The sequence below is a fragment of the Lepidochelys kempii genome, chromosome 3, assembly GCF_965140265.1.
Source record: "Lepidochelys kempii isolate rLepKem1 chromosome 3, rLepKem1.hap2, whole genome shotgun sequence".
NCBI lineage: Eukaryota > Metazoa > Chordata > Testudines > Cheloniidae > Lepidochelys > Lepidochelys kempii.
The window spans coordinates 30,013,955-30,026,031 of NC_133258.1; the positions used below are offsets into that span (position 1 = coordinate 30,013,955).

Consider the following 12,077-nt stretch of genomic DNA (forward strand, 5'->3'; position numbering starts at 1 on the left):
CCACTAGTGTGGTCCAAATAAGTGTTCTGTTTAACAACCTTGATTATGCCCCCTGTTTTATTTCTTCTATTCCCTTCATTAAATGCATAACCAGTTTACCATATGTGCTGCAGACAATTGCCTGAGAAACATTATTATTATTCAATGACTTAATCACAATATTCAGATAAATTCACTAACTGATCAATATATTTTAAGATTTAATCCCTCAATGTCTGCAGAATTCCACAGGGAGATTCCAGCTTCCGTGCCATCCAGTATGGTTGCCACAGTGACCATTCTGGCTCGACAGCTTTTGTGGAGCACCTTTTAAAAAAGAAAAAAAGATTCTATGCTAGAGATGTTTACTTAGGGCTGCGTATTCTTTATTATTCGCCACCAAAACAGTTGGGTTCCATTTACATACATGTCCACCAACCATTGTGAGCCTACTACAGTGCAATTGTATTGCATTAGAAAAACCCCAGACTTGTTTATATGCCACAACATTCAGCACCTTTTAAAGATGTCTTTCTGGAATGTATTATAGACCATAAACCCTGAAACCAGACAGTCCCTTCCCCATTTGTCTGTTTTGGCCCACAGATACCATCCAAGCACAACCCTTGTAGTTCTCCAACTGCTGCTGATACTACCCCAGTGTCCAAACAAGACAGATTTTTTAGAAAGGTAGATTGGTTCCATTTAGTTCCAGATGGTGGTTTGTAGACCATTTTCCCATCCACTCTTATGGTGCAATTGGAGTCTGTTGTACTCCTGCAGTGGTCTTGGAACCTTGGAATCACCAGTTGGAGTGTTTCTAAACCTTGGGACCAACTGCAGGTCCTTCACATCAGGACATAGTGTTGTAAGCCTCCACCACATCACAGTTGCAAATCTATAAGACAGAAAGGGAAGAAACCATTTCTTGCTGCTTCTTTTACTTACTTTTGTGAGTTTTGAGTTGGCTTCCTTGAACCCAGCTCTGCCCTTTACTTCCCAGCTCTAGCCAATCCCACACCAAGCACAGCAAGTACCACCTTGCCTTTGGGAAAGACTAGTAGGGAGCTTGATCTTGGATCATGACTTTAGATCCCACTTGGTGCTCAATTAGGTCTCCTTTGGCATCAAACCACACTTGGTCTTCTGTGCTTCTGCCTCATCGGTTGCAGGGCCGGCTCCAGGCAACAGCAAACCAAACAGGTGCCTGGGGCAGCAAATGGAAAGGGGCGGCAGGACGTCGGGCTCTGGGGCGGCAGTCCGCCCTCGGTGGTAGTGCGAATTCAGTGGCTGCTTCGTCACAGCATGTTCAGCAGCGGGGATGTGACACTTCTTCAGTCGCCGGCGGCAATTCGGCAGCCACACCGTCACTCCGCCTCTGTGTTCGACCGGCAAGATTCCGCCTCCCCGTTTGGCGGCAACTTGTTTTTTTTTGCTGCTTGGGGTGGCAAAAACACTGGAGCTGGCCCTGTTGGTTGACACACTCTCCTTTCCTTGATCTTATTACAAGTGGTTCCCCTCACCCCGAATCTGAACCAGATGAGTTACTCCAGTAACTCCCTGAATTTTGCCTTGCTTTGTCCCATCTGACAAGTGCCATGCCATAGTTATTGATGCCATGCTGTCTAATAACATTTTCTTTATCCCCTGCTATCGTGGTTTTTACCATGTGGCATCTCCAGCCATCCTGTGAAAGGGGCACTACAAAAGACAACTCTGGTGCGGGGGTCTGGAAGCCCTACTGGGAGTTTACCAGGTGATGCTGCTCATTGGGCTGGCCCCCTGAACAGCTTTTAATCTTTTCACTTCTGCCTTTAGTTTTTCATTCTTAGGCTGGCAAAATGGCACCCCCGGTCTTCCGTGTTCCTGATCTCCGTTATTGTGCTCTGTTAACTGTTTTATCAATTGTCAAGGTTCCTTCCCCACTCTGAACTCTAGGGTACAGGTGTGGGGACCTGCATGAAAACCTCCTAAGCTTATTCTTACCAGCTTAGATTAAAACTTCCCCAAGGTACAAACTATTTTACCTTTTGCTTTACCTTGTGCTTTATCACTGCCACCACCAAATGTCTAGCCAGTATATTACTGGGAAAGAGTCCATTTGGAAACGTCTTTCCCCCCAAAAATCCTCCCAACCCTTACACCCCCTTTCCTGGGGAAGGCTTGATAAAAATCCTCACCAATTTGCATAGGTGACCACAGAGCCAAACCCTTGGATCTTAAGAACAATGAAAAAGCAATCAGATTCTTAAAAGAAGAATTTTAATAGAAGAAAAAGTAAAAAGAATCACCTCTGTAAAATCAGGATGGTAAATACCTTACAGGGTAATTAGATTCAAAACATAGAGAATCCCTCTAGGCAAAACCTTAAGTTACAAAAAGACACAAAAACAGGAATCTACATTCCATTCAGCACAGCTTATTTTCTCAGCCATTTAAAGGAATCAGAATCTAATGCATATCTAGCTAGATTACTTACTAAGTTCTAAGACTCCATTCCTGTTCTGTTCCCGGCAAAAGCATCACACAGACAGACACAGAGAGAGAGAGAGGCTTTGTTTCTCCCTCCCTCTAGCTTTTGAAAGCATCTTGTCTCCTCATTGGTCATTTTGGTCAGGTGCCAGCGGAGGTTATCCTAGCTTCTTAACCCCTTACAGGTGAAAGGGTTTTTCCTCTGGCCAGGAGGGATTTTAAAGGTATTTACCCTTCCCTTTATATTTATGACTTCAATATAGTGAAAATATTGTTTGCTATTTCTCCCTCCTGTGCACTTACTTTCCCCCTTTTAACAGGCACATGTCTAGGTCTCAGTTAAAGTTTTACTGAAAGCTGGCTCTCATCATACGGTGGTGGTTGCAATGTGGTAGTCCCTGCCCATGGGCTACTTGGTGGCTCTTAGTTTGGTTCATTCCACATGTTCCCATTCCATCTTTTCAGTTTGCTAGGGCCTCCTTTTTTCCATTTATGTCCCATCCTTCAAGCACTATGTAAGTACCTGAAGCTCATTGTTGCCCAACAAGATTTATAGTGGGGGATGGCACTTTTCTTTTTTTCAAATTCTCAACAGCTGTTTCCAATTTTCTGTTCTGTCCCTGTGCTTTCCAGTGCTCTGTTGCTTCTTCTAACTTTTTCTTTGTTTCTGTTACTTGCCTCGCCAAGTTTGTGGTGTGTTGTCTAGGGCACCTCACTGCTATGGCCATTGATTGCAATATTCTACATTTATTATTACTTTTTAAAGCCTTGATCTCTGCCATCACTTTACATGTTTTTCCACTATCTTTTTTGACCTCATGCGGACCTCCTTTGCTGGCTACACAGTGCGTCCATATGTCATCAAACTCTGTGGGGATATTTAGAGAGGGGATTAGGGGATTTCCTAGCTCAGAGTTTTCTGCCATCACAGGTTGCTTGTCACTTACTGAATCAGTGGTCTAGGTCACCAATAAAGAAAGGTGGAAGTTGTTGCTGCAATGCTATCAAAGCTGCTAAACTGTTACAGCTGCTCAGCGCTTCTGTCCGTAGTGCTCCGGTGTTGTCAGCGATAGCAGAGAGTGCAGCCTGCTAATTCAGGAGACCTCAATGTTACTCATAGAGAAAGACCACGGGCACGGTTTGGTGACAAAGGCACTCGGATAGGTTTATTTCCCTCAAGGCACAGTCCTAATGACTTCCACAACTTGCACAAGTACATTAACACAGGAGTTCCCCATGCCAAGGAGCGGCTCACTCAGCAGCGGGAGTCTCTGCTGTCCCCTAGGCCACACAAAGGGGTACAGTGAAGTACCCCTAAATTTATAGACTGAGACAAACAACTGAGATAAACAACTTATGTACCACTTTGTGTGTTTCATGACATTTGTTTGTTACTTTACCTTGTTCCTGATATCTCAGATACAACATCCCTATTCATTGTTCTGTCAAACCATCTTATCTTGTACTAGACTGGGGTGTATCTGTACTAGCCTTCTGGAATATATTTATATAAATATCTAGTGCCTAGTACTTCTTTGGAGTGTCTGTTTTAGCAACACTAGTTGCAACTTTGCCAAGTTTATGTACCGGACAGTGAACCTGTAAGCATCTGCTTTAATGAATGGCTTGACTTTAGTTCACAGCCTCTGGTGTAGGCCTCAGGTCTTGCACCAGGCCTAGTGCTCCAGGCACTCTCTCTCTTTTGACTCAGACAGGGCTCTTCTTCAGGTCTGGGAAAGGTATTCCCAGTCTCACAGCTAAATGCACGGTGGAACAGATTGTTTAGTATAGGTAGTTAACTCATATACCAAGGACTGTTCAAAGTAGAGTGGCCTGTTATTAAACATGCACACCTGGGAGCTTAAATTCATAACTCTTAGAGATTTATGGCTTATTACAACCATCTGTAACCCACTAACCCCTCGTTTTGTCCCGTGAATGCAGGGGTGTTAACAGATGGTCCCTTAGAATATGTGCTAACTACTTATGCTAAACAATCTGTTCCACCTTGCATTTATCTGTGATGCTTGGAGAACCTTTCCCAGATCTGAAGAAGAGCTCTGTGAAGCTCGAAAGTTTGTCTCTCCCACCTACAAAAGTTGCCTTGTCCCTGTGACTTCAGGGTAAGTCTGTTGTAGTGCTTTAGGAGTTCACACTTGTTACTGAGTTGGTGAAATCTAATTATAGAACATACAACCAGTTTGGGGTTTCTGCCCTGCTTTTTGACCGTCTGACCTGAAGTTGGCTCTCAGTCATGAGCCACTCCAGACAGTGTGACACATGGGACAGGGAATCAGGAGTTTTAATACTGGCCCCACTACCAGTTTACCTGGGCAAGTCACTTAACTCATCTGGTTCATTTTCTCCATCTGGAAACCAGTGATGTTTAACTATTTTAGAAGAGTCTAGTGAGGATTGATTTATTATTTAATGTGTGTAAAAAAACTGTAAAAGTGCTAAGTATTTTTATTAAGCCAGAAGGGTGAGTCAGTGACCCATTTCCTATCTGAGCTTGCCTTCAGGGTATTGATGTTTCGGCAGATTACAGAAACTGAATTCCTGCCTTATATTGTGCTCATATGCCAGTGCAACTAAAGAACTGTTTGTGGGCGTTATCTTGCCTAAAGGCTTATGATTATAGAAGGAAGATGCATAGATTCATAAAGCTAGTAAATCTATAGGGCCTTCACAGGCTGCATGTATTAGCGCCTCTGGGAAACAGACAATTTGGCTCATACCATATAGGAGGGAGGAAGGATGGTCAAGTGGTTAGGGCTGTAGCCTAAGACTGCAGAGATTGCCTGCTCTCCCACAGACTTACTGTGTAGCCTTGGACAAGTCAGTTCCCTGCCCATGAAGTGGGAAAATATACTTCCCTACCTCACAGGGGTGTTGTGGAGGTGCTCAAATACTATGGTAATAAGTAAGTAACTAAGATATCTCAAAATGATTGTATTCACCAAGATTCAGATTCAAGCAAGCATCCTTATTCAACAAAGCACTTAAGCATGTAGTTAAATCCCACTGAAGTCTACAGGGCTTCAGTGCTTTGCTGACTAATAAAAGCTTACATGCTTCTTGAACTGGGCCCAAAGAGCAGGGCTTGGTCCTAGCTTCCATTATTCCTTCAGCTGCTCATTGGTCTCTCCCATTCTCTCTTGCACTCTGACAGCATATCTTTTCCCAGGGGAATGCTGTATACTGGCCCAGTCCTGCTCCTATTAAAAGCAATGGCATTTTTGCAACTGACTTAACAGAGAACTTGGATTACATCTTCACATCGGATTTTCAGAAGACACAGTTGAGATTTTATTCCAAACCAGGAAACCATTTACTAGTAAAGAAATAAATTAATAGAGACTTCAATCAAAATGTTCAAAATATGATGCCTAAACTAGGCACCCTGGGCCAAATCTTCAAAGATATTTAGAGCCCAAAAGCACAAAAGTAATTAGGTGCCTAAGTCCCTATTTTTAAGCACCTAAGAGTCACTGGGGGGGGGAGAGACTTGACATGAAAAACACCTTTATACAGATAAAATCCCATTTAAAAACTATTTGAAAATGTTATAAAATTAAAATATATGTACAGAACAATATGAATAAAATAAAGCAAAATGCATCTTAAGCAAACATTACACATGGATCTCTAAAGCATCATCATCACCAAGTTCACTCAAAATCTTATTAACACACCAAGTCAACCAAAAAGTGTCCCGGTTACAGAGTCAGTTTATAAAAGCTGTAATCAGTCTGGAGCTGGGCCACAATCAGTCTGCAGAACAGCCCTAGCTCATCACACCTCTCTACTCCAGCCATTCTGTTCCAGTGAGATTTCAAACTGGCTAGTTTTGCCTGACCCAGTGAAAAGTTTGCCAGGCAGGAAGTTGTCTGAATGCAAGCTCTGTATCTCACTCCAAGAACAAACAGGGGCCGGAAAAAACCAGCCACGAACAGCTGAAGAGCTGCTACCAAAAAAAAAAAAAATCAACAAAACAAAAAGAGGAATCAAACAGAGGCAATGTAGAAAATACTGAGCCACCATCTCTGACGCTCAACAGATGGGGCACTGCAGAGACACCTCAGAGGTAAAATGGTGCACAAAACGGTTAGTTGCTATGATACTATGCAGGAACTGTAAGATTGGGGCTCTAGATTGCAAGCGGAGGAGGTTTGTACAATGTCCTCTAAGCTGGCGACATAGAGTCACCCAGGGACAGGGGCATCCTCCAGGATGTACTGAGGAGGTCAGAGAAGGTGGCATAATGCTGCATCTTGACACACATGTCATAGAACTGCTTCTTGGTCATAGTTGTAAAAAAAATCCACCAAACCCTTCCAGGACAGCAATCTGCCTAGTTGCACAAGGATATTGTCCACAGAAAGGGAGACAATTAGTGAGGGGAGCACAGGATTCCCCCCAGAAGAACAATCCTTGCAAAACTTTCTGCAACTACTGAGCAACCCGCTGAGGAAGCACCACCTGGAATTCAGTGGGGAACTTATCTAAAAGACACACAGACCATATTCTGGTCTGAACAGCAAGAGCTGTTGCTGACTTCCAGCTTGACCACCTAGGAGCAAGAAGGTGGGACAGCTTAGTCAACCCAGCCTGAGTCAAAGCAGAAATCAGGCTGTTGGAGGAGAGAGCTTTAGCAGAAAAAGTGAGTCTCTTCCAAGAGCCATAAACTGGGAAACACCTGGTCCAGCCATGTACTTCACAGAAGTTGCCAGGCATTAAAAAGACCATTATAGAACAGAGGCAAATCTAGACTCTGTAATGGACCAGGTGCCAGCAAAAATAGGTGAGAGTCAAAGCCCATCCACACAGCATGACCTAGGGGAGGAAAAGCAAGGGATTTCCAGGCCAGTGGGGAGTTGGAATACAGCAATCACTGAACAGACTGGACATGAAAGGCTACCACCCTGCTGCCTAAATCAATAAGCCTCTGTCCCTTGTCATCTAACAACAGGAACAGCAAAGCAGGGCACAACCAGTGGTAACTCTTAAAAATGGTTAGTATGGCTCTGAAACCAGTCCAAAAAGCCCAGGGGAGGGTCCAGGCATACCAGCTGATGCCACAACAGTAAGGCCACAAGGTTGTTGGCAATCAAAACTTGTTCCTGAAAAGAGAGTCCAGGAAGGAAGGAGACAGCGCCATTTCTGCAGGCAGCCTTGCACCTTCTCTTCAGCCTCCTCCCACTTCCTTAGCATATATTGTTCAGATCTGAAAAAGACCCTCAACACCTTAATCCCAGAGGTGCCCCATTGCAATTGTTGGGGCAACAAAGGGGGGCCGCTACACTGCCAAGAGCCCAGTAAGATCGAATTGCTCTTGGCCCAGTTAATGCGGGCAGAAGATGCCCTTTCATAGACTTGTGCAAAGTGCTTGCACATCACCGTCAGATGTGATAAAAACTGAGGTATCATCAGCATAGGCCGACAGATGAACCAGAAAAGCAACTGGCACCCCAGCACAGAAAGGCCAGTCAGATGACTTCCAAGGAGGTGCAGAAATGGCTCCAAACTAAGACCATACAGTATCCCAGACAGAGGACATCCCTGCCAAATGCCTCTGCAAACCAGGAAGCAGTGGCTAAGACCAGGGAGATGAGGTGGACGAGGGTTTCTTCTGGCAACTAACAGAAATTACTAGGTCGCAGGCCCTGGTTCTCATGGGAGACGTCAATCACCCATGATATCTGCTGGGAGAGCAGTACAGTGGTGCACAGACAATCCAGGAAGTTTTTGGAAAGTGTAGGGGACAATTTCCTGGTGCAAGTGCTGGAGGAACCAACTAGGAGCAGAGCTCTTCTTGACCTGCTGCTCACAAACTGGGAAGAATTAGTAGGGGAAGCAAAAGTGGATGGGAATCTCGGAGGCAGTGACCATAAGATGGTTGAGTTCAGGATCCTGACACAAGGAAGAAAGGAAAACACGGACCCTTGACTTCAGAAAAGCAGACTTTGACTCCCTCAGGGAACTGATGGGCAGGATCCCCTGGGAGAATATCATGAGGGGGAAAGGAGTCCAGGAGAGCTGGCTGTATTTTAAAGAATCTTTATTGAGGTTACAGGGACAAATCATCCCGATGTGTAGAAAGAATAGTAAATATGGCAGGCGACCAGCTTGGTTTAACAGTGAAATCCTTGCTGCTCTTAAATACAAAAAAGAAGCTTACAAGAAGTGGAAGATTGGACAAATGACCAGGGAGGAGTATAAAAATATTGCTCGGGCTTGCAGGAGTGAAATCAGGAAGGCCAAATCATACCTAGAGTTGCAGCTAGCAAGAGATGTTAAGAGTAACAAGAAGGGTTTCTTCAGGTATGTTAGCAATGTAACCCTTCTGCCCGTCAGAGTTGGCAGCAACAAGGGCCGGGTTCAATATCTAGCGGTTCCATTCCAATAACACAATGCAAACCGGCTCGAGCCCCCACCCAGTGACCTGGGACAAATATATACCACCCCCGCTGGGCGCCTCCAAGAGGCAATACTTCCCCTCTCGCAAGCACATAGTCTGAGTGTAGCAAAAGTCTTTTAATAACAGAGAGAAACAATGTGGCATTATGTTGGGGAAACACCACCAACCGGATTCATAACACAACCCATGAGCAAAAACAACCCCACCCCAGGCAAATTGGGGCATGCCCTTTTCCCTTTGGTTCTTGAGTCCAGCAACCCCAAAAGTCCAATGCCCCAAAAGTCTCTGTCCCTGGTCAGGGCAGCCCCAGAGTTCGAAAGTTTATCGGTGGAGCTTTACCTCCCAACCTGGGTGGAAATGGGACGGGGGTAAGAGGCACCTTACGTGATCTGAAGCTGACCGTCCCATAGCTCCATAGCGGTGCTCCGCTCCGCCAGCCGCCCCACGAACTCCTTCACTCAGCTCCACGGCCCACAAGCAGCTCCTGCCATCCACACACTGCTCCGCGTCGAACTGCTTCACCAGCCGTCCCGCAAACTGCTCCACAATATATCTTCAGGCTCCCCCACTACTTAACACAGCACTCAGTGATTTCAGCTCTTAGGTGAATTCAGCTTATAGTAGGGGAGCCCCAGTGCTGGTGCACTGTCAGCCCAAAGTGAGCTCAGCAGCCTATAACTAGACTTCTAATGAAATCAAAATTAGCTCTGATATTCCACAGTGGAGAGAGGAGGAAGTGCAATCAGCATGTAAGGCCCTCACCAAGGGGCCCATGCCACCAAGTATTAATACTTGTCCCCAGCCTCTCTCCATTCACACAGTTTTGGAACCCATGACCCTTGCCTAGTGAGTGCTACTTAGATGATGGTGAATCCCTCCATCGTAACAAAAGGCCACGTACAGTTCCAAGCACAGTTCCCATAATCAGGGTAATAACAATTTATTCTTCCTGCCCCAATAACAGAGACACTGGGGATCCCACAGCAGCCAAAGTGACCATTTGGGCAGCTATGGTCTCATTCTAGGCATGGTGGGTGTGCCTATGCAAATGAGATCGGCCCCTGAAGTTCTTTTCCACAACTTGCCACACCTCACCACCAGATGTCAGGGTGGAGCTCATCCTGACACTGCTTACATCCTCCCCCCAGCCGAGACTTTGTCGTCCCGACAAATCACACTCCCTTTATACCAACTCATTGGTTTCCTCCAAAGGGCCTCAGGAAGCCCACTTTAGCTTCCACAAGCCTGTGTGCTAAATGTATTGGCTCCTCACTAGTCACCCCAGGTGCATCATAAGTTAACCGTTTCACTGGTCTTATCACCCTGTCTCGTCTATTGAGAATCTCTGTTGCCGAAGTAAGGGGAACATCCTCTTGAGTGACGGATGGAGAGGCTTCCCTGGAGGGTCCCTCGGCTACTGGCGTAGGCCCCTGCACTCCTAGTTCTAACGCTGGAGGGTCCAAGGTGCCCAGGACATCCTCTACCTGTCTGTCCCCATTGTCCAATAACCTGTGTGTGTCATCACAGGGGGGTCTCATCAGCAGCACCGGGGTATCAGAAAGGGGCCTAAATAGTTCCGCCATTGGGTTTAGGGCGGAAGAGGGAAAACTCTCGTTTGGTTCAGCTGATCGAGACTGAAATCTTGTCTCCATCCCAGGATACACCAGGGTTGTGTCTTCCTCCTCAGACTCACTCTCAGATGTGCAGAATAGGGGTAAGTTAGCTGCAGGGGGCCCACTGTCTGTGTTGGATGGCGGCTTTGGTCTAGCACCTCTGTTCTGCCCGGCGGCCCTGCCGTGGCCCGTCTCACAAGGGGTGCTTACCAATTCCCCCACAGGGAGCAAAAGGTTTCTATGCACCGTCTTTATTTGCCCTGGACCGTCTTCAGGTTTGATCTTGTAGACCGGCAGATCTCCCAGCTTTTCCATCACCAGGTAAGGTATTGCCTTCCATCTGTCAGCTATCTTGTGTTTGCCAGCAATACCCAAATTTCGCAGCAGGACTCTGTCCCCCGGCTGGAGCTCCTGCGAACGCACTCTAGCATCATATCGATGTTTGTTGTGGTCTGCGTTCTTCCGAGCCGCAGCGGTAGCTAAGCGATAAGCATCCCGCAGCTTTTCTCTTAGTCGGGATACATATTGCTGATGAGTTTCATAGCTATCTCCATCCTCTGATACACCAAAGCACAAGTCTATGGGTAATCTTGGTTCTCGCCCAAACATCAAGAGATATGGGGTGACTCCCGTAGCATCGTTCTTTGTGGCATTGTAGGCATGCACCAGAAATGCGACATGCTGGCTCCAGGTTGCCTTCTGCTCTGGTCGCAAAGTTCCCAACATATCTAATAGGGTTCGATTGAACCTCTCTGGCTGAGGATCACCTTGGGGGTGATAAGGCGTTGTCCTAGACTTTTTAATTCCTGCTATCTTCAGCACCTCCTTCAGAAGGTGACTCTCAAAATCCCGCCCCTGATCAGAGTGTATCCGAGCCGGGAATCCATAGACTGAGAAATATTTGTCCCACAATACTCGAGCAACGGTGGTGGCCCTCTGATCACGTGTGGGATATGCTTGTGCATACCGTGTAAAATGGTCAGTCACTACTAGAATGTTTCCAACATTCCTCTTGTCTACCTCTACAGACAAGAAATCAATGCATACCAACTCCAAAGGTTTGTTGCTGGTGATGTTCTTGAGATATGCAGCCCTCGTGGGCAGAGTTTTCCTTTGAACACATCGAGCGCAAGTCTCACATTTCCTGCGAACATCTTTAGCCATTCGGGGCCAATAGAACCTACTACGAATAAGTTCCAGGGTCCTCTCCATCCCTAAATGCCCAAAGTCATCATGCAGGGCCCTCATGGCCAGGGCTCTGTACTTTTTTGGCAGTACTAGTTGTGCTCGTTGTTTTTGTAAAGGGTCGGTGGTCATTCGGTGTAGCACTCCCTGAATCAGTTTTAGTTTGGTCCATTCTCTCAATAGTAGTTTACCCTCCGGGTTAGGTGGGACAACCGCAGTTGGGCTTCGCCCCTCCCTTTTGGCAAGTAGTGTATCACGAATGTCAATATCTTGCCGCTGGGCTTCTTGCCAGTCAGCCGCATTGAGCATGGGCAAAGGAGATTGGTCTAATGCAATATAGTTCACCGAAGCAGAAGGCATGCATTCAGGGGGCAGGCCCAAAGCTTCTGCAACACATCCCTGAAAGT

General features: G+C 46.2%; 1 long non-coding RNA gene across 1 annotated transcript; it reads right to left on the minus strand.

The window, feature by feature from the left end:
* Positions 1–343: 343 nt before the first annotated feature.
* LOC140908138 (uncharacterized) lies at positions 344–9,703 on the minus strand. Its single transcript, XR_012157773.1, has 2 exons — positions 9,257–9,703; positions 344–877 (listed from the first exon to the last, which is right to left on the minus strand). It is a non-coding gene; the product is annotated as an uncharacterized lncRNA (long non-coding RNA).
* Between the last annotated feature and the right edge of the window lie 2,374 nt (positions 9,704–12,077).